The following is a 16335-nucleotide window of genomic DNA, read 5'->3' as shown; positions in this document are numbered from 1 at the left end:
ATCCGCCGCCCTCGCGCAGCCGCGCGCGCCCGCCGTGACGCAACTTCCCAACGGCCGCGCGCGGCACCGCCCCCGCGCCCCGCCCCGCCCCGCCCCTCGCGCCCCTCCCCGCCGCGCGGCGGGAGCAGCCGGCGCTTCCCGGGGAGCCGCGCCGAGGAGCTGCGGCTGCGCGGCCCTCCCCGCCGAGAGGCTGCGGGGAGAGCGTCCCGCCGGCCCCGCCGAGCGCGGCCCCGCCGCCGATGTGGCGCACGAGCGGAGAAAGGCGCTCCCCGAGCAGGTGCTCGAGGGACGGGCGGGTCCCGGTGGACACCGCCACGGCCGTTCCCTTCGCGAGCCCCTCCGTGTCGGTCCGCTTCCCTTGCGAGCGAACCGAGAGCTGGCTTTGGACCTGGCTGTAGCGAGTCACCCAAGCCTCCCCCCAGGCCTTTTTAGCGAAAAGGACGGGAACTGGAGCAGGCGGTTCCCCGACCGCCGCTCCCGAGCCCTCGGGCGAGGCCGCTGCCACACGCGGGGGTTTCCCGGAGCGCGAGGAGCGCGGCGCCGGTGAGAGGCAGCGGCAGGCGCGGCCCAGGCGAGCCTCGGGCTGGGGGGTTTAAGGTGGCGGTTGTCGGCCGAGCGTGATGTTACTCCTTGCCGCAGAAGCCGGGGGAGTTGTACAGCACGCTTGTGCCCCTTTGACAGTGTGACCCTGCTGGGAGATGGGGCAGGACTGCAGGACCAGGAGCCTAATTAGCACCATAATGTTGCACTGAAATGAGCCTAGAGTGATAGTTGCGTTTTGCGCGTAAATCGGGACAAAATCCTGCTTTAGTACACGTATGGCATTGACTAACTTGTACGCAGAAACACACACTGGTTCTGAAATCGGCCACCACTTCACGTGTCATCCTTCCTCCTGCATCTGTCCCTGCACTTCTTTAGCTGACGGATGCTGCTGACTGAAATACAGGTTTCCCCGCAGAGGGGCCCCTGTAGCTTGGCATTCTCAGTGTATTTGGACGGTGTGTACTTAGTTGGAGAAGGGGTCAGGATTTCATACTGAGGTATGGGGTTTTTCAGCATATTTGTTAGCTTTTTTGGGTTTTTTTGGCCTATGGGACACTTGCAAATTTAAATGTCGGCAAGATATTGTCTTAATATGTTCAAAAGTATCAGCACCCAGATATGAATCAGTTTTATTGAAGTATGTTCTTAAGTCTGTATGATTTAGTATTTTAGTTAATTTTACAATATGCACAAAATGTAGTCCAGATAGAACTATGATATCTGACAGCAGGAGAGAATTTAAGATTTGCCAGGTCTTCATACTCCGTCAGATATTTGAAAATGATGCTTTGTTCTTTCAGTTTTGACTGTCACTTGGCATTAATCGTCAACAGCAATGTTGATCTTAAAGTCAGGGTCTTAACATTTTTTTTCTGTGAAGGAGTAAGCACACTACCACGCAGAACGTTTTTGTTCAGTTTAATAATAATCACAGTTAATGGCTCAGCAGCACTGCCACGAGTAAACATTGGGGTTTTTTCGGCTAACCGAACGGCTCTGACTCAGGAGCTACATAGGGTCATATACTGTAGTGCTCGTAATATACACACAGAAACTTGCATTGGGATCAACAATAACTCAGCATGTCAACAGATTCAAATCTGCAGCTGGGATAGATCAGTAGTTCCACTGGACCTTATGTGAGCTGAGAACTGGGCCTTAGTATCTTGCACTGCTGTTGGGAAACTGGTATGGGCAAACATTTTACAAACTGTAAGAATTGCAAAGGTGCCTCTAACTGTAGGTCTAAAACTATTAAAATATACCACACAAATTTGAAACTGTGCGGTGACCTGTATAAGATGACAGATACAGAGACTCAAGACGAGTAACTATACCTTTTAGTCATGTGCTTGCTATGTAGACAATGACTGAATAATGAAATCTACTATTAAGTGTAATACTGTTAGAGTTTATTGGTTCTGATTTATATTTCTATAGATATTTATAGTGGACTAGGGGAGTTTTGTTGTTGTTTTTAGCCACAGAAAGTAGTAATTTAAAATGCTGACTCAAATTGCATATTTACCATATTTCCTTACTTCTTAGGTTTTGAAAAAATTATGACAATAGTTACTTCAAGCAATTGATAACAGGTCAAATGTAGAAATAATAAATTATGGGTTCTGATTTACTGAACAAACATGAAATTCAGTATTTCAGATTTCTCCTTGAAATTTTATTTTGGGCTATTTATCAATAAATATTTCTGTAAAAATGATTTTAGTATCTTAATTTTAATACACAAATATTGTAGAAAAAGAAAAAATTGTACTTTTGCACATTATGCATTGCAATGGACAAAAATTATAAGTTAACTAAATAATTTTTTTTTAAATCACAAGGGTTTCAATTGTTTGGTCTGTATTAACACTGTATTAAATGAGGATTAATGATTACAGTGAATCATAGAAAACAGCAACCTCATATTTGATTTTGAACGACTGTTTTCTTTCTGATAGACTCCATAATGTTCAGTTATAATATTATTAAATATTTAAATAGCTAAAAGAATAACTAAAATGTATTTTAAATTCATTATTTGACAGTTGAAATTGCTAATTTTTTCATGCTCATGCAGCTTTTTAAAAGAAGGCGATTCTGTGCCTTATAGACAGATTTTCATATTTTACCTGTTCAAAATCTGCAGGAGTTTTTAATCCATTTTCTACAAGCAGTTGCCTTGTTTTCAAATAACGTTTCAAGAATTTCATATTTTTCTACTTCTTAGCAGTAGCAGTTTTAAAACACACATTAGTTCATTCTGTGAACTTCAGCTGCAGCACAGCATCTTCCCAGTTTTCCAGCAATACTGAACTGTGTTTTAGAATTAAAGGCATCATCTGGGACTGATGATTAGAGCAAGGAAAATTCAGCAATTAAAATAGTACCATCCAGGTCTGACTTCTTCAGGAAAACAGTCTTTTCAATTCTGTTTTTATTTATTTTTTTTTAATACAGGCAATTTCAGTGACATTATTTTGTCCCTTTTGCTTCCAGATTATGTGGGTTTCTTGAAAACACTTCCATACATTTCAGTGTCTAAAAAGAGGCCAAGTTTGGGGCCATCACTGCTGAGCTGCAAACCGGTAAACATTTAGTTCTCTGTTTCTGTAAGGAAAGAGATGAATTTAAAGACTAATTCTATCCACTCCTGTAGTACACTGTAAGTTGACATAAGGGTAATATTTGGAAATGAAATTTAAAAGCCATGTGTCCTTTCTGTCCCGAAACTTTTATAAGCACATCCTAACTTGTTAAATTTGCTCTCCCCCTCTGTACTTCCTAACTGTTAGTTTAATTACTTTGTTTCTGGATCTTGACATTATCTTCAGTCAAATTCTTCATCAGCTCTTCATCAAGTCATAATTTTAAAGTCAATCTTCCCCCCAGAAATGCTGAAGAATTCAATTTAAAGCATGTGATATCTTGAAATTAATAATCACATTTTATAAATTCTTGCTAAGCCAGAGGTCTCTCGGTTTCTTCTCTAGTCAGGTAGAGACTGTTAAATACTTTCTGGTGCTAATCCAGTTTCAGTGGTTGACGAAAGACTTTGAAACTTATCCTGGATATGGATGTCAAAGCCTAAAATCTTTTGATGTTTTCTTCAGTGATGAAAAGATATCTCTAAAACAGAACATAACAATTCAGCAAATGTAAACTTTTCTATAATGTGGTTGATAGGCTTGATCATAGTGATTGGGGTACACAGACTGACTCTCCTGTTACATTTGTATATTCTTTCTGTTGGATGTCAGGTGTGCTTGAATACTTTTGTAGAGAAACAGGAAAAGAGATAATACAAAGGAGCAAATTGTATGTTTTCCTCTCCTCTGTGAAACTTAAGAAAATCTCTTGCTTGAAAAAGAAGGGGGAAAGGCAATTTTAACAAGAAACTTTTGCCTTGTGGTTGTCACTATTGATGTAATGACAATCATTTAATTGCAGTAATAAATACTAGTCAAAACTGTGTTTAGCATTCACCTTTTATTTTCATGAAGAAAGGAGACAATTTTCTAGAATAAATTATATTCATTACTTTTGCTTTATTTATTTAGTTCTATTTCTATCTGTGTTTCAGGCCCAGAACAGTAAAAAACAAGAAAGGCAAAACATCATAAATTATATTTGAAATTCCAACTATTTGCTGATTTTAAGGCTTACAATTTAAGCTTCAGTTTCATTTTTCAAGACATTCTGTGTATCAGCTCTCTGTACATCAGGTTCTAAGAACCTGTCTAAAGTCGGTTGACTTCCACAGGCCAGACACCATCTGTCTGTTGTGACTGCTTTGATTGCATTCATGAAATGAGTGTCATTCATACTGAAGCATGTAAATCACAGCTCAGCAATCACTCTTACCTTCACAGATATTCCTTGTGCACTTGACATGCCGTCAACTAAAAGTGTATCAGTTTCACTGCTTTTGATGTAATTTGATGCAGGATCACGTTGATGTATATGCCCATTACTTTATTAAATTATGTAAGAGGAAAATGTTTATTTTAGGTGTTTTCAATCAAAACCATAAAGATGAATAAATTACACGAAAAATAATTACTTCACATACCCACTTTGTCTGTGTTCATGTAAATTTTCTCATTATTTTTTTAGATTTGTACTTTATTTGCATTTTGTTCCTGGATCTAATACACCCATTTAATGCCAGTCATATTTCCTCCCCCAAATTCCAGAAGGAACAGAGTGTTACTCTCTTCAGATGTCATGCTTGCAATGACTACATACAAAGCAAAACGATCTTCCAGCACCTCTGCTCTGATCAGCTAATCCAGACTTGCCAAAAAAAACCTCTTCTTTCGGAAACTTTTGCAAACCTAGACAATATTCTGAAAAATGCCTGTTGTCTGCCTTAAAAATATATATTTTGTGCAAATATGTTTAAAACAGAGAAGAAAGGAGAGCACAAAATTCGATGATACTCCCCAGGATATTACTTTACTAAAAACTGGTCTAATTAGCAAAACATGTAATAGTAATGGCCACCAATAAGGAACTCAAACTAAGGTTAATAGATGGATACTTATTACTCAGCTGCCAACTTTCTAATTATCAGGGAGAGCTGATCAGAGATGTTGACCACAAGAAGGCCTGAGCATGATTTTTCTCCACTTTGTTCTTCACATGAAGGGTAGTAACATCTTTTAGCCTCTTCTGCCACAGGGAGCATGGTTTTTTTCCCTGTTGACTTTTTCTTCAGTCAGAAAGAAACCCTAGAAGTGTGATATGCAACAGCATTTTTCTACCTCTTCACTGATTTCCTTTGGGTAATGTCAGCTCTGAAACACAAACTGATGTGCTATAGAGTGGTCTGCTTAGCTATACAACTTTCCACCAATTTTCTGGCCATGGGTGCAGAGGAAAATGGGTGATCACAATTTGAGATATCCCCACCTGAAGCAAAAACCTCTTCCTGATGTTTCAGATTGTCAGTAATCCTCAGCTCTCCTAAAGCTGAGCAGGAAGTGCTTGTTAGGCCACTGCAAATGAAAGATGCCCACTTCTTGGCTGGTACTGCCTCCATACCCCATGAATGTACTAAAAAAAGGGATATATGTGCATATTTGTTAATGTTAAAGCCAGTTAGAAAACTGATCAAGTCAAAAAACAAACACACTTAATGGTATTTTTTAAATTAATAAATGGTAGGTGATAACCAGTGGGATGCCTGCCTGCCGGCTGGTTTGCCCCAGTACCCCTGATGATGGACTTCAGCAAACTAAATTCAAAGAGAAACAACACACAGGTTAGGTTTCAGATGAGGTGAATTGATTGCTGATTATTTAAATCCCACTTTTTGTGGCAGAAGCCAAGCCATAACATTATTGTTACATGCAAACATGATAGAAAAAAAAGAAGAGTGGCCGCTGAAGTGAAGCAAGAATTTAAAGATTGACTTCGGAGTGCATGGAATACACCTGTATTACAATAGGAGTTGTCATTTGTGCACAAAGTTGGCATGTATTGTGCTGTCAAGAAAACAGGAGGAGAAAAAGAAATAATTTGTATTTATTTCTTTTACCATTGTAATCAATAAGGGAGTTAAAAAAGAGAACATTTCAGATAAAATGCAAACAATTTAAATAGGCTGTAATCAAAATGTGGTTTTTCCATGAAGATTTTCAGAAGTTATTTATTAACTGCCGAAAGGAATATACAATCACCTGAAAATGAAGTAATATAATTTATGCCGAACAGTTTACTGCCAATGGTTCCTTAGTGATCCACTTTCTTTAGTACGTAGACATGAAATCATTTGTCTTCAAAATTATGTTAAGAAATGAATGATCTAATACAAGCTATTGAGAGTGGGATGCAAAGTTCAACTACTTATTTTTTTTCTTTGAAAAGTGATTGAAAACATTAGGTTCGTATTAGTAAAAAATAAGCAATTTGTAGTTCTCCCTCTGGAGAACTACAGCATTACTCTTCAGTTTTCATCATTAAAGAAATGCTTGCATTTCTTTTGAGTGCCCAGAAATCTTTGAATCTGTCATGCTTTCTGAAAATTCGCAAGCACCTTTTTTTAACAGCAATCATCAGCAAAATATAAACCCCTGTGAAACTATTCCAGGTCTTATTGAGAATCAGTAGTTTTCTGAAGGTACCTAAATTAAAGTTTTAAAATGCTGCTGCTGTAGCATAAAGGAAGGAAAAGTACTTCTTCAGAGAGTATGGTGAAGTACAGGAATTACTAAATCCTTTTCCTTTCGGCTAGTTAACTGCTAATTTTATTCTTAGGAATGTAATTTTGGGTTTGGGGTTTTTTTTAATATCTTGCTATATAGTGTTTAGAAAGAAGCTTCAAATATTAATTATCCATTGAGCTAAAAATTCTTTCAATAGCTTAGGATCGTTCTGCCTTCTGGGGATAATAACATTTGCAGTTCCAAATGCAATTAAATGGAAGTGGTAGTTTACAGAGTGAAAGATAGTGTATATACTTCTTTGAATGTAAAACAACACCATAAGTATTACTTAAATAAATGTAACGTTGACCACAGTTTTCTAAATAAACAGCTGCTGATACAATCTTTTTCTTTCTGTACAGAACAAATACACTTTCTTCAAACAGTGCTTGACACAAAGGAAAACAGCGAGGGTGTAACACTTCAGGTTAATAAAACGAAAAGACAGCAGCTGTAGCCTTGCACAGAGGCAAGATGCTGCTCTCTGCTATAAGAAACTGCATCAGAACCTTAACCCAAGAATAACCATAGTGACTGTGGGGACGGGAAGCCATATCAAGTTTTCTTCCCCTGCCCTACAAGACTGTGTAAGCCTGTTGTTAGGAAGTACATACATGTATGTGGAAGCACCATAGCCAGTAGAACTGGTTTAGTAAACAGAGTGCAATACTGATTTTCTAGCCACATTGAGGCTACCTACCTGAGCTTACCTTGGGTAACTTAACTACCCACAAAGCTAATAAAAATATGTATTTTAAGCTGAAAGCCACACCTCTTGCGTCAGCACAAATACAACAAAACTAGTGCCACAGAGTGAATCATAACACAAATGCAAGATTTTTTGGAAGGAACATACTGTAATGTGAGCTGACACTTGGGAAACAGAAGTCAGCTCTAAGGTCTCTCATTTTTACCCCAGGTATTTTACATTTTGTATTTAGGCTTCCTTGCCTGAGTATTGGCAAAGGTTAAGTTTTGTTTTTCAGTATACAGTGATGTTTGTCACAGTAAGTAAGGTTGCTGTGATGTTTTTCAAGTACGTTTGCCCAGATAGGAGCTGTGGCTCCTTAACATAACCGGTGATGCACCAGCTACCAGTTGTACTGTGGAACGGTTCCCTGGGAGCAGGTTAATAGCCTCAAAACTGCTGCTCATTGCCACCCTGACTGACGGTGCTTTGCTCCTGTACAAACCAACTATTCAGTGCTGCCATAGAGCAACACAAAGAAAAGCATAAAACTGCTGTTCAGAAGCAGCTCTTTGCCTAAAGATTTGGCAGGTGTGTGCTTTTTCAGTTTGGTTTTTTTTTTTTTAATGGTAATACATTGATATTGAATAATGCTCTTCCTTGTAGAGGGAATAAAAATATGTTTGTGCTTGTCATCAGGAGAATTTTTTCCAGCATGTTTCTCAAACTGGTCTAGAGATATTTGCTCTTTTGAAATATGTGTTTGCAGTTCTCTAGCATTCTTCCCACTTTTATCTGATCATGTAGGCCTATTTTTGTCTGCAAAGTGTCCTGGAAGAGAGCCAGGACAGGAGAATGAGGGGAAAAAAAACAAGCATGTAAAGAGTATGGGAACCTGGGCCTAGATGGCCTGGTTTTTATGGGGAAATTTCTAATGTAAAAGTCATTCTATGGAAGCCCTGTGCTCACTGATATGCTCAAATGTTCTGCAGTGCTACAAGTGAAACAGCTATAAAGATAGCTCAGTTCTCCAGTTGCATTGGTAACATCTTTACAATACCAGTGCAGAATGAAGTGGCTGGAGACAAGGAGTAATTCTGATCCTAACCATCCCTCTTTAGGCTTTATTTAGCATTCTTTAGTGAGGTAAATGTTTCCCAGTTTGTCTGAAATTAAATTTAGAGGCCTTTGAGAGGCCTCTGAAGATTAAAGAAAATTGAACCATAGAACACTGTAGTGGGTTGACCCTGGCTGAATGCCAGGTACCCACCAAAGCCACTGTGTCACTCCCCTCCAAAAATGGGCAGGGGAGAGGAAATACAACAAAGGGTTCATAGGTTGAGATAAGGACAGAGGATCACTCACTGAATACTGTCATGGACAAAACAGGCTTGAATTAGAGATAGTAACTGAATTTATTACTAACAAAATCAGAGCAAGATAATGAGAAGTAAAATAAATATTAAAACACCTTCCCCCCCACCCCTCCCTCCTTCCCAAGCTCTACTTCCTCACCTAGCAGCACAAAGAGATGGGAAATGGGGGTTATGGTCGGTTCATCACACATGCTCAGGGAGAGAGTCCTTACCCTGCTGCAGTGTGGGGTCCCTCCCATAGGAGACAGTTCTCTGCAAACTTCTCCAACATGAGTCCATCCCGTGGGCAACAGTTCCCCACAAACTGCTGCAACAGGGGTCACTTTTCCATGGTGTGCAGTCCTTTACCACAGCCTGCTCCAATATGGATTCCCCACAAGGTCACAAGTCTAACCAGGAAAGCTGCTCCAGCATGGGCACATCTTTCTACAGGTCTCTGCCAGGACCCTGCTCCAGCACAAGCCTCTCACATGTTCACAGCCTCCTCCCAGGCACCCATCTGCTCCAGTATAGGCCTCTTCCACAGGCTGCAGATGGATTTCTGCACCCCCATGGTCATGCATGGTCTGCAGGGGCACAGCTTCAGCACCTGGGGCACCTCCTCCCCCTCCTTCTCCACTGACCTTGGTGTCCGCAGAGCTGTTCCTCTCACACATTCTCACTCTGCTCCTTCTCTGGCCTCAATTACTTCTGCACAGTAATTCTAGTTTCTTCTTTAAGATGTTATCACAGAGCCATTACTATCATTCCTAATTGGCTCAACCTTGGCTGAGCATGGAGCCCTTAATCCCAGGGTCACGGGCTCATGCCTCACATTAGGTGCCAAAAAGGACTGCAGTAGGTTGACACTGGCTGTGCACTACGTGCCCACCAAGCTACTCTATCATTCCCCCTTCCCAGCTGGACAGGAGAGAGAAAATAACTGGAAAATTTTCCTGGAAAATGACCCCTAGGTTGAGATAAGGCAGTTTACTAAAGCAGAAGTTTGTGCATGCACAAAGCAAAGAGAAGAATCGCCAATCTTTTTATTCTGTGCTTCCCATGAGCAAGCCATGCCCAGCAACTTCCCAGGAAGCAGGGCTTCAGCACACATGGCAGGAGAGCAAAGATTGTAAAGAACAAATACCACCACCACCACCACCACCACCATTTGTGTCAGCTGCCCTAGTTGTGTCCCCTCTCAGGATTTTGCCCACCCACAGCCTGGGGTGTTATCAACCCCTTTCTAGCTACCAATGCAAAGCACAGCACTGTGAGGACTGTTATGGGAAAATGAACTCCATCTCAGCCAGACCCAATATAAACACATGTTCATAAATGCATACCCTTTAAATGTTTTTTGTAATATTATATTATTTTGAGCAGTTTAATCCAATTTGGGTCCTTTGTGAACTCAGTACTCTCACTCATTTCAATAAGTACCAGGATTGTACTTGCCTATTGTTTTTTTTTTACAAAGAAGTAAATTGATTTTTACTTCCAAAATAAATTTAACAACTGCCTTCTGCCACAGTTCTTACACTTATGAATTCTATATGTGGATGAAAAAACCTTCATTTGTCCTTAGATACAAGCCTGAAATATGGTTCTGAAATACATCTGTTTGTGTAAAGATCCACAGACATCAGTACCTGGATGTATAGTTCAAAGCCTTACTCCTTTTCTGTGTGATTCCCAGCACAGAGGACAATTTGAAATAGTTGTTGGGGTTTTTTTTTGTCTGTTCTTTCTTTGGGAGTCAGTTGCCTCTAGCAGGCCCAGCAGAATCTGATTGTTCATTCAGAATAAAATTCTTCTTTTTGACTTCATAGGCCAGCTCTGTTCTTATGAGTATAGTGTTAGACATAGTAATGGGTCGGAGAGCAAGAGACATGCTACACTCAGGTACTAATGGCAAAATTCTCCCTAAATATAGGATGATCTAGTCAATCCCCACCGTTGGGGACAGTGCCTGCCATACACCAGCCTCTGGGTTGTATCCAGGAGTTGGCTGGTAGAGTTCTTGTTGGCTTGGACCAGAGCTGCTGCCTGCTAGTGTCATGCTATAAACACCATAGTTACTACTATTACACTCCAGACTTTGTGCCTGGCCCCCTGTTCAGCGTTCTGTACATGCAGCTGTGGAGGAATGCAACAATGATTGTAGTACCTGTCAGTGGGGCTGAAAGTTAAGAGTCCTGAACAAGGCGTTGCATGTCAAAATTAGAAAAGCTCAGACTTAACAAGGAGTCTGGTCCTTGTTAGGATTGTTTCTGGGTTTTATTTTATGCTCCATCTAGCTAGGACCAGGGTCCATAATAAGAATCTCCACTACCCTTGGAGGCTGTCTTGACCACTAGCCTAAAATATCAGCCACTTGTGCTTTTTCTTTCTAGTCCTTAATCATGCTCTATTTGCTACAACAACAGTATTTCAACATGCAGAAGGCGAAGTAGGCATCTCTGCATGTCCACAGCCTTGTGGCATGCTTCTGGGAGATGGGGAATTCAACCTTCAGCCCCAAAATGAAATGGGAAAATGCACCAAAAATCCTTTTCCTGGAACAAATATACTCACCACAAAGGTATCATAGAGAGAAAGATGTAGAAAGTACCAGTTGGCAACTGGTTATACAGAGTCTGGTCCACAGGTTCTGGCATGTGCTTCAGCCATTGTAAAGAATTATTTTTCATTCATTCCTTGTTTTGCCATGGTTTTCTTTAGACAGTATCAGTTGTGGAACTAGACTGCTCTCAGTTTTTAAGCAGAGCTCAGAGTTATGTTGTCTAACACTCAGAGTTGCTTGATGTCAGGGAGCAAGCACAGGGTAAGAAATGTATTAAATCTTCTATGAAACAGCTTAATGTCAAAATTTTATTTTTCCTTACTCCAATGGGAAACAGTGCAATAGCACAGCAACAAAATTAAACCTGAAAGTAAATGACTACAGGTCTGAGCATAAATTTGTGAGAGAATGTGTTAAATATATTTGTACAGCTGTGCATACAAAAGATCTGAATTCTCCTAGCAGCAGTGTCTGGACATGAAGTTTTGATTTAGATTGTGTTCCTCTGGGCACTCTGTTCCATATGTATATAAAGCTGAATTTAGCAATTAAATGGAATTTCTGAATTCTGCACCCATAATTGCCTACTCGTAACAAAGTACAAGATGGGGTTTGGAAATTCTGTGTTGAGAAAGATTTGATTCCATATTTCCAGTTCTAGCATTTCTCTGGTAGCTTGAAGTCTGCAATATATCAATTTGGTGTATTATGCATAGAAAAAAGTCTGCCTGAACCTATTAGAGATATGAATTGCTATATCCATAACTAGATTATTAATGCATCTTTATACAGCATTACCTGTATTCTGTCATATCATAATCATGATTCATATTCATATGATTCATAAATATGATTCTGGCATATCTTAAGTATTTTTCAAGTATCAGCCCTGATTTGTCTATTATCTGTTTGGGTCAACAAATCTATGTACACATGAACAGGAAAACCTCTTCTTAGCATGCCTCCTGAAAATCATTGCTCCAAGCACATAGATCCTTTTCTTAATCTCAATGAAATTTTGAAACTTTAATAAATTTTTCAGTACATGAAGAATATCACGTGATCCCAAATATTCCTCCAATCTTTAAAGTTTAGTAAGCATCTGAAAATTATTGGTGAAGTTCTCACCCAGTACCTATGCAAAACATGATTAGGATGCCTAGAGTACTTTGCTAATGGCTGACTTTTCCACTACCTAGTTAATTCTTCTCCTATCATGGAATACCTCAAAAGATTTTATGGAGTATCTTATAATATTTTGCAGTATTTTTTTCATATATTTGACTTTAGAAACAAACTATGAAAACTATTAATATAACTTAAGAGGTAAAATGCCCATGGCATCTAACTTGGTGTCTCAGAGACTTGGGCCTTTCCAGTTCTGTAAAGCAACATGATCATGAGTTAGTGAGATGCAAGTTTTGTACACAATCATGTCTTGAATTTCTTGTTAATAAAGTTTGTGTTTGAAACACAACCAGTCTTTCTTTTTTACTCAACTTTAAAAAAATCTAGTCTACAAAAAAATCAGGATTTTTAAAAAAATTTGTAGGATTAGTTGCAACCTCAGCATCTATTATCTTTGTAAACAAGTATGTTTACTATGTCATATGTTAAATAAAAACATCTTGCCTTTTACAAGATGTCTTCTCCTATTGACTTCCAACTGAAGCACAACAAAAATGCTAAAAAAAATGCTCAATAGCTGGATGAGTAGCTGTCCACTTACTCTAGAGATCAATAAAATGTTTGGCAAGGAAAACATGAACTGAGCACTAACACTCATTCACATGTCAAAGCCAAAATAGAAAACAGTTCATAGTGAAGCACAAGGACAAGAGCGCTGGAAAGGCATCCTTGTAAATATGTGCTACAAAACTGTACCACACTCCACCTTCTCTGTTGCTTTCATGTGCAGCTCAACCACATTTCAGTAAAACAGTGCCCGAATGCTACTCTGGAATGTGTATGGCTTCTGCAAACAGATGCAGAGCCAAACACCAGCCCCTGTCTTAGTGTGTATTGCACAGCTGGAAGAACAATTGCAGCTGCTATGAAAAAGCATGTGTTTTTCTTACTGGTTTATCTAAAAATTTTATTTATGGGGTGAAACTGTGTTTTAAATGTGCATTTGACCACATTAAGTTTTGCAAACTATAGACAATGTGAATTTGATGGTGGTGTTTAAGTTTTTTGAAGTCTTAGCTGTATAACATACATTAGTAGTTAAAAGTGGTTAGTTCAAAATCAAGTTGTGTAGAGATCTGTAAATTTAAGTCACTGCCTGACATGTGGATGCCCACCTACTCAGAAAAAGTAGTCTGGGGACCCAAACAATGTCATAATCCTCTATTACCTGCCAAAAGAGATATGAGGAGTATGTGCTGCACTGTCAAAATCCGTCTAGAGAGAGTCTGAGGTTCATAGGCCAGGCTGGATGGGACTTAGAGTAACCTGGTCTAGTGGAAGGTGTCCCTGCCCATGGCAGGAGGGTTTGAACTAGATGATCTTTAAGGTGCATTCCAACCCAAACCATTCAGTGATTCTATGATTCTGTGACTCTATGAATCATGGGAAGGAGGCAAAAAGAAGAAAGGAGGACAAAAGGAGACATTTCCTCACCCTCAAGGCACCAATAACACCTGACCTTGCCCCATATTCCACAACTGGAAGTTGAGCTGAAAAAAACAGTTATAAAAGGGACAACAGCTGACAAGCAGGAGCCTGTAAATCTTTACAGTCTCTGAGGCACAAGCTCTATGAGTTTGGCATTCATTGCACTTGGCCATTTGTCAGGGCTGCCTTGAGGGGTGTGAGGCACTAAGCAGGCATGGGAAAAAATGCAGATTTTAGGGACATGGAATTTCAGAAAGAGACATTAGACAATCACATGCATAAAATCTACTTATTTTCTAAAATTGAGAGGGATTGACTCTGATCTAAATTCATATAAGGAAAATATTAAAAATACAGAATGGTTCTTAATTCCTCCTGAAATAAGCAAAATTGAATGTGTTTCAATCCCTTCGTGAAATCTAGTCCTTTTTTTCCCTGTACACATCCATTGATGGCTTTAACACTTATGAGACCTTTGCAAGCAGGTATGTAGTCACCTCACAACTACAGTAAAGTTGATAACAGAAATCATGATCCTCATTTTGTGGGCAGGGTAACTGACTCTGAGATATTAAGACCAAACCATTGCTCTAAAATCTGAACATGTGCAGGCATACTTAATAACAAATAGGTTATGGACTGAAAACTTCAAAGTATTACTTTAGGTCTATGGAGATAGATGTCCAAGTCTGAAAACACTGTTTAAGTTAATGTTGAGTTTCCAAACACTTAAAGCATTAATAGTAACATTTATTTATCTGAATGTGTTTAATGACACCCTTAAAGTTACTTATTTTTTAGAATATTTTTTCTGTGAGACAAAGTTATCTTTTTCAGCAGATTTGCCTTTTGCTTCTTCTAGAAGCAGAGTTACTTCTGGGCTAACAAATTTCCATTTAATAATGCATGAATTTTCCTTTCATGAAGCTAAATAGTTTTTCCATCACTTGTATTTCAGTATTTCTGAAACCAGGTGTTAATTTTCAGGGGGATAGGAGGTTTCCAAGCAGCTGCCAGGACTAATACAGCAGCCAGCAGTAAACGCTGAATAGGCTTAGGTACAAAATCTATACCATCTGGTTTCAGGACTCCTTGGCCAAAAAATGTGAGACCAGTTCCTTTCATGTCCAGAAATCTTCCTGTTCGTTGGAAATTGTGAAATGGATGTTACCTTTGCATTACCTTTCAATTCTCAACTCAGAGGAAGATTCAAATAATGGTCTTAAGAAAACATTGCATAACTGTAAAACAGGAAACTAAATTATGTGCTCAGGTTTCATAACAAGAAAGATGAACACTATTTGACAAGCTGAGATCAAAGTCCTTGCTCAGCTTCACAGCAGTCCAGTTTTCCAAGCTGCTGTTTCTCAAAGTCAGTGATAGCTACCAGTGCTCAATGCAGAAACAAGGTCCCTCACAGGAATGATCTCTCTAGACCAGTGAGTCAACAAGATACAAAATTAAGCCCTTAAGGTTTAAGACCAGGGAAGTAAGGCATGAGGTCCATTTTGGCTGGCAGTGAGGAAATATTTTTGGTTCCTTAGGTGTCTGTGAATACCAACTATGTTGTATATAAAGAATTGCTGTACTGCAATTGTTGATAAAAGAATGGCTTCAGAGTGGCTTAGTTCAAAGACGTGAGTATGAAGGCATAGATATAGCTTGGGCCACTCTGAAGATAACTGAGGAGATCCAAGCAACAGAACTTCCTCTGCAGACGTGTGGAAAAAGAGTGTTTCCTGCAATTTTTTAAGTCCAAATTGTTTCATCCTCTCTTTCAGGCAGTCATTTACAGCTATACATAATCCACAAGGTCACTTTGTTATCAAATCCCTGGAGGTACCAGGCTATCATCCCATCCAAAGAGTCATTAATATCTTTTAGCTTTTTATGTCTAGGTTACACATTAAAAAAATTGCATATCGTAAGAAACCATACAACCCTATTTTTCTTTTACTATCACTACTGCTTTCAACACACTGATTAAATCATTGCTTTAAGCAGATAATTAAACCCTTTTGAGAAGGGACTGACATCCAACTGTATTTGGCTAGAACAGAGAATTATGATTCCCCAGTCCATAGGCACTATCACAATGCAGATAAAACTGCAGTGGTAGTGCTGTTGCATTCCTGGTAACCATGAATTTGTCTACACTGCTGTATATAGGAAGACTGTCCTGAGCTCCATAGAGCAAGTTGGAATAGCACTATCATCTGACCTAGTAGTAGGTTTAATGGGAGACAGACTAGCTGGAGGGCATTCTGAATTAACAATTTGACATAGCCAGACTGTTTTATAATGCTGTGTAAGTAATTATTTCAGTAAAGGCAGTGATTTTGCTGTGTTCGTGCT

The 16335-nt window shown here is 39.5% G+C and overlaps 1 long non-coding RNA gene across 3 annotated transcripts in view; it reads left to right on the top strand.

Annotated features, from left to right (window-relative positions):
- Positions 1-156: 156 nt before the first annotated feature.
- Positions 157-16335, top strand: part of LOC116440664 — a 96532-nt gene continuing 80353 nt past the window's right edge. For all 3 annotated transcript variants that reach the window (XR_004238723.1, XR_004238725.1, XR_004238724.1), the window contains exon 1: positions 157-3134. This is a non-coding gene — a long non-coding RNA (uncharacterized LOC116440664). The remainder of the gene's footprint in view (positions 3135-16335) is intronic.

This window comes from Corvus moneduloides, chromosome 3 (genome assembly GCF_009650955.1).
Source record: "Corvus moneduloides isolate bCorMon1 chromosome 3, bCorMon1.pri, whole genome shotgun sequence".
NCBI lineage: Eukaryota > Metazoa > Chordata > Aves > Passeriformes > Corvidae > Corvus > Corvus moneduloides.
Note: the sequence above shows the minus strand (reverse complement) of the source record. Positions and strands in the feature narration are given on the sequence as shown.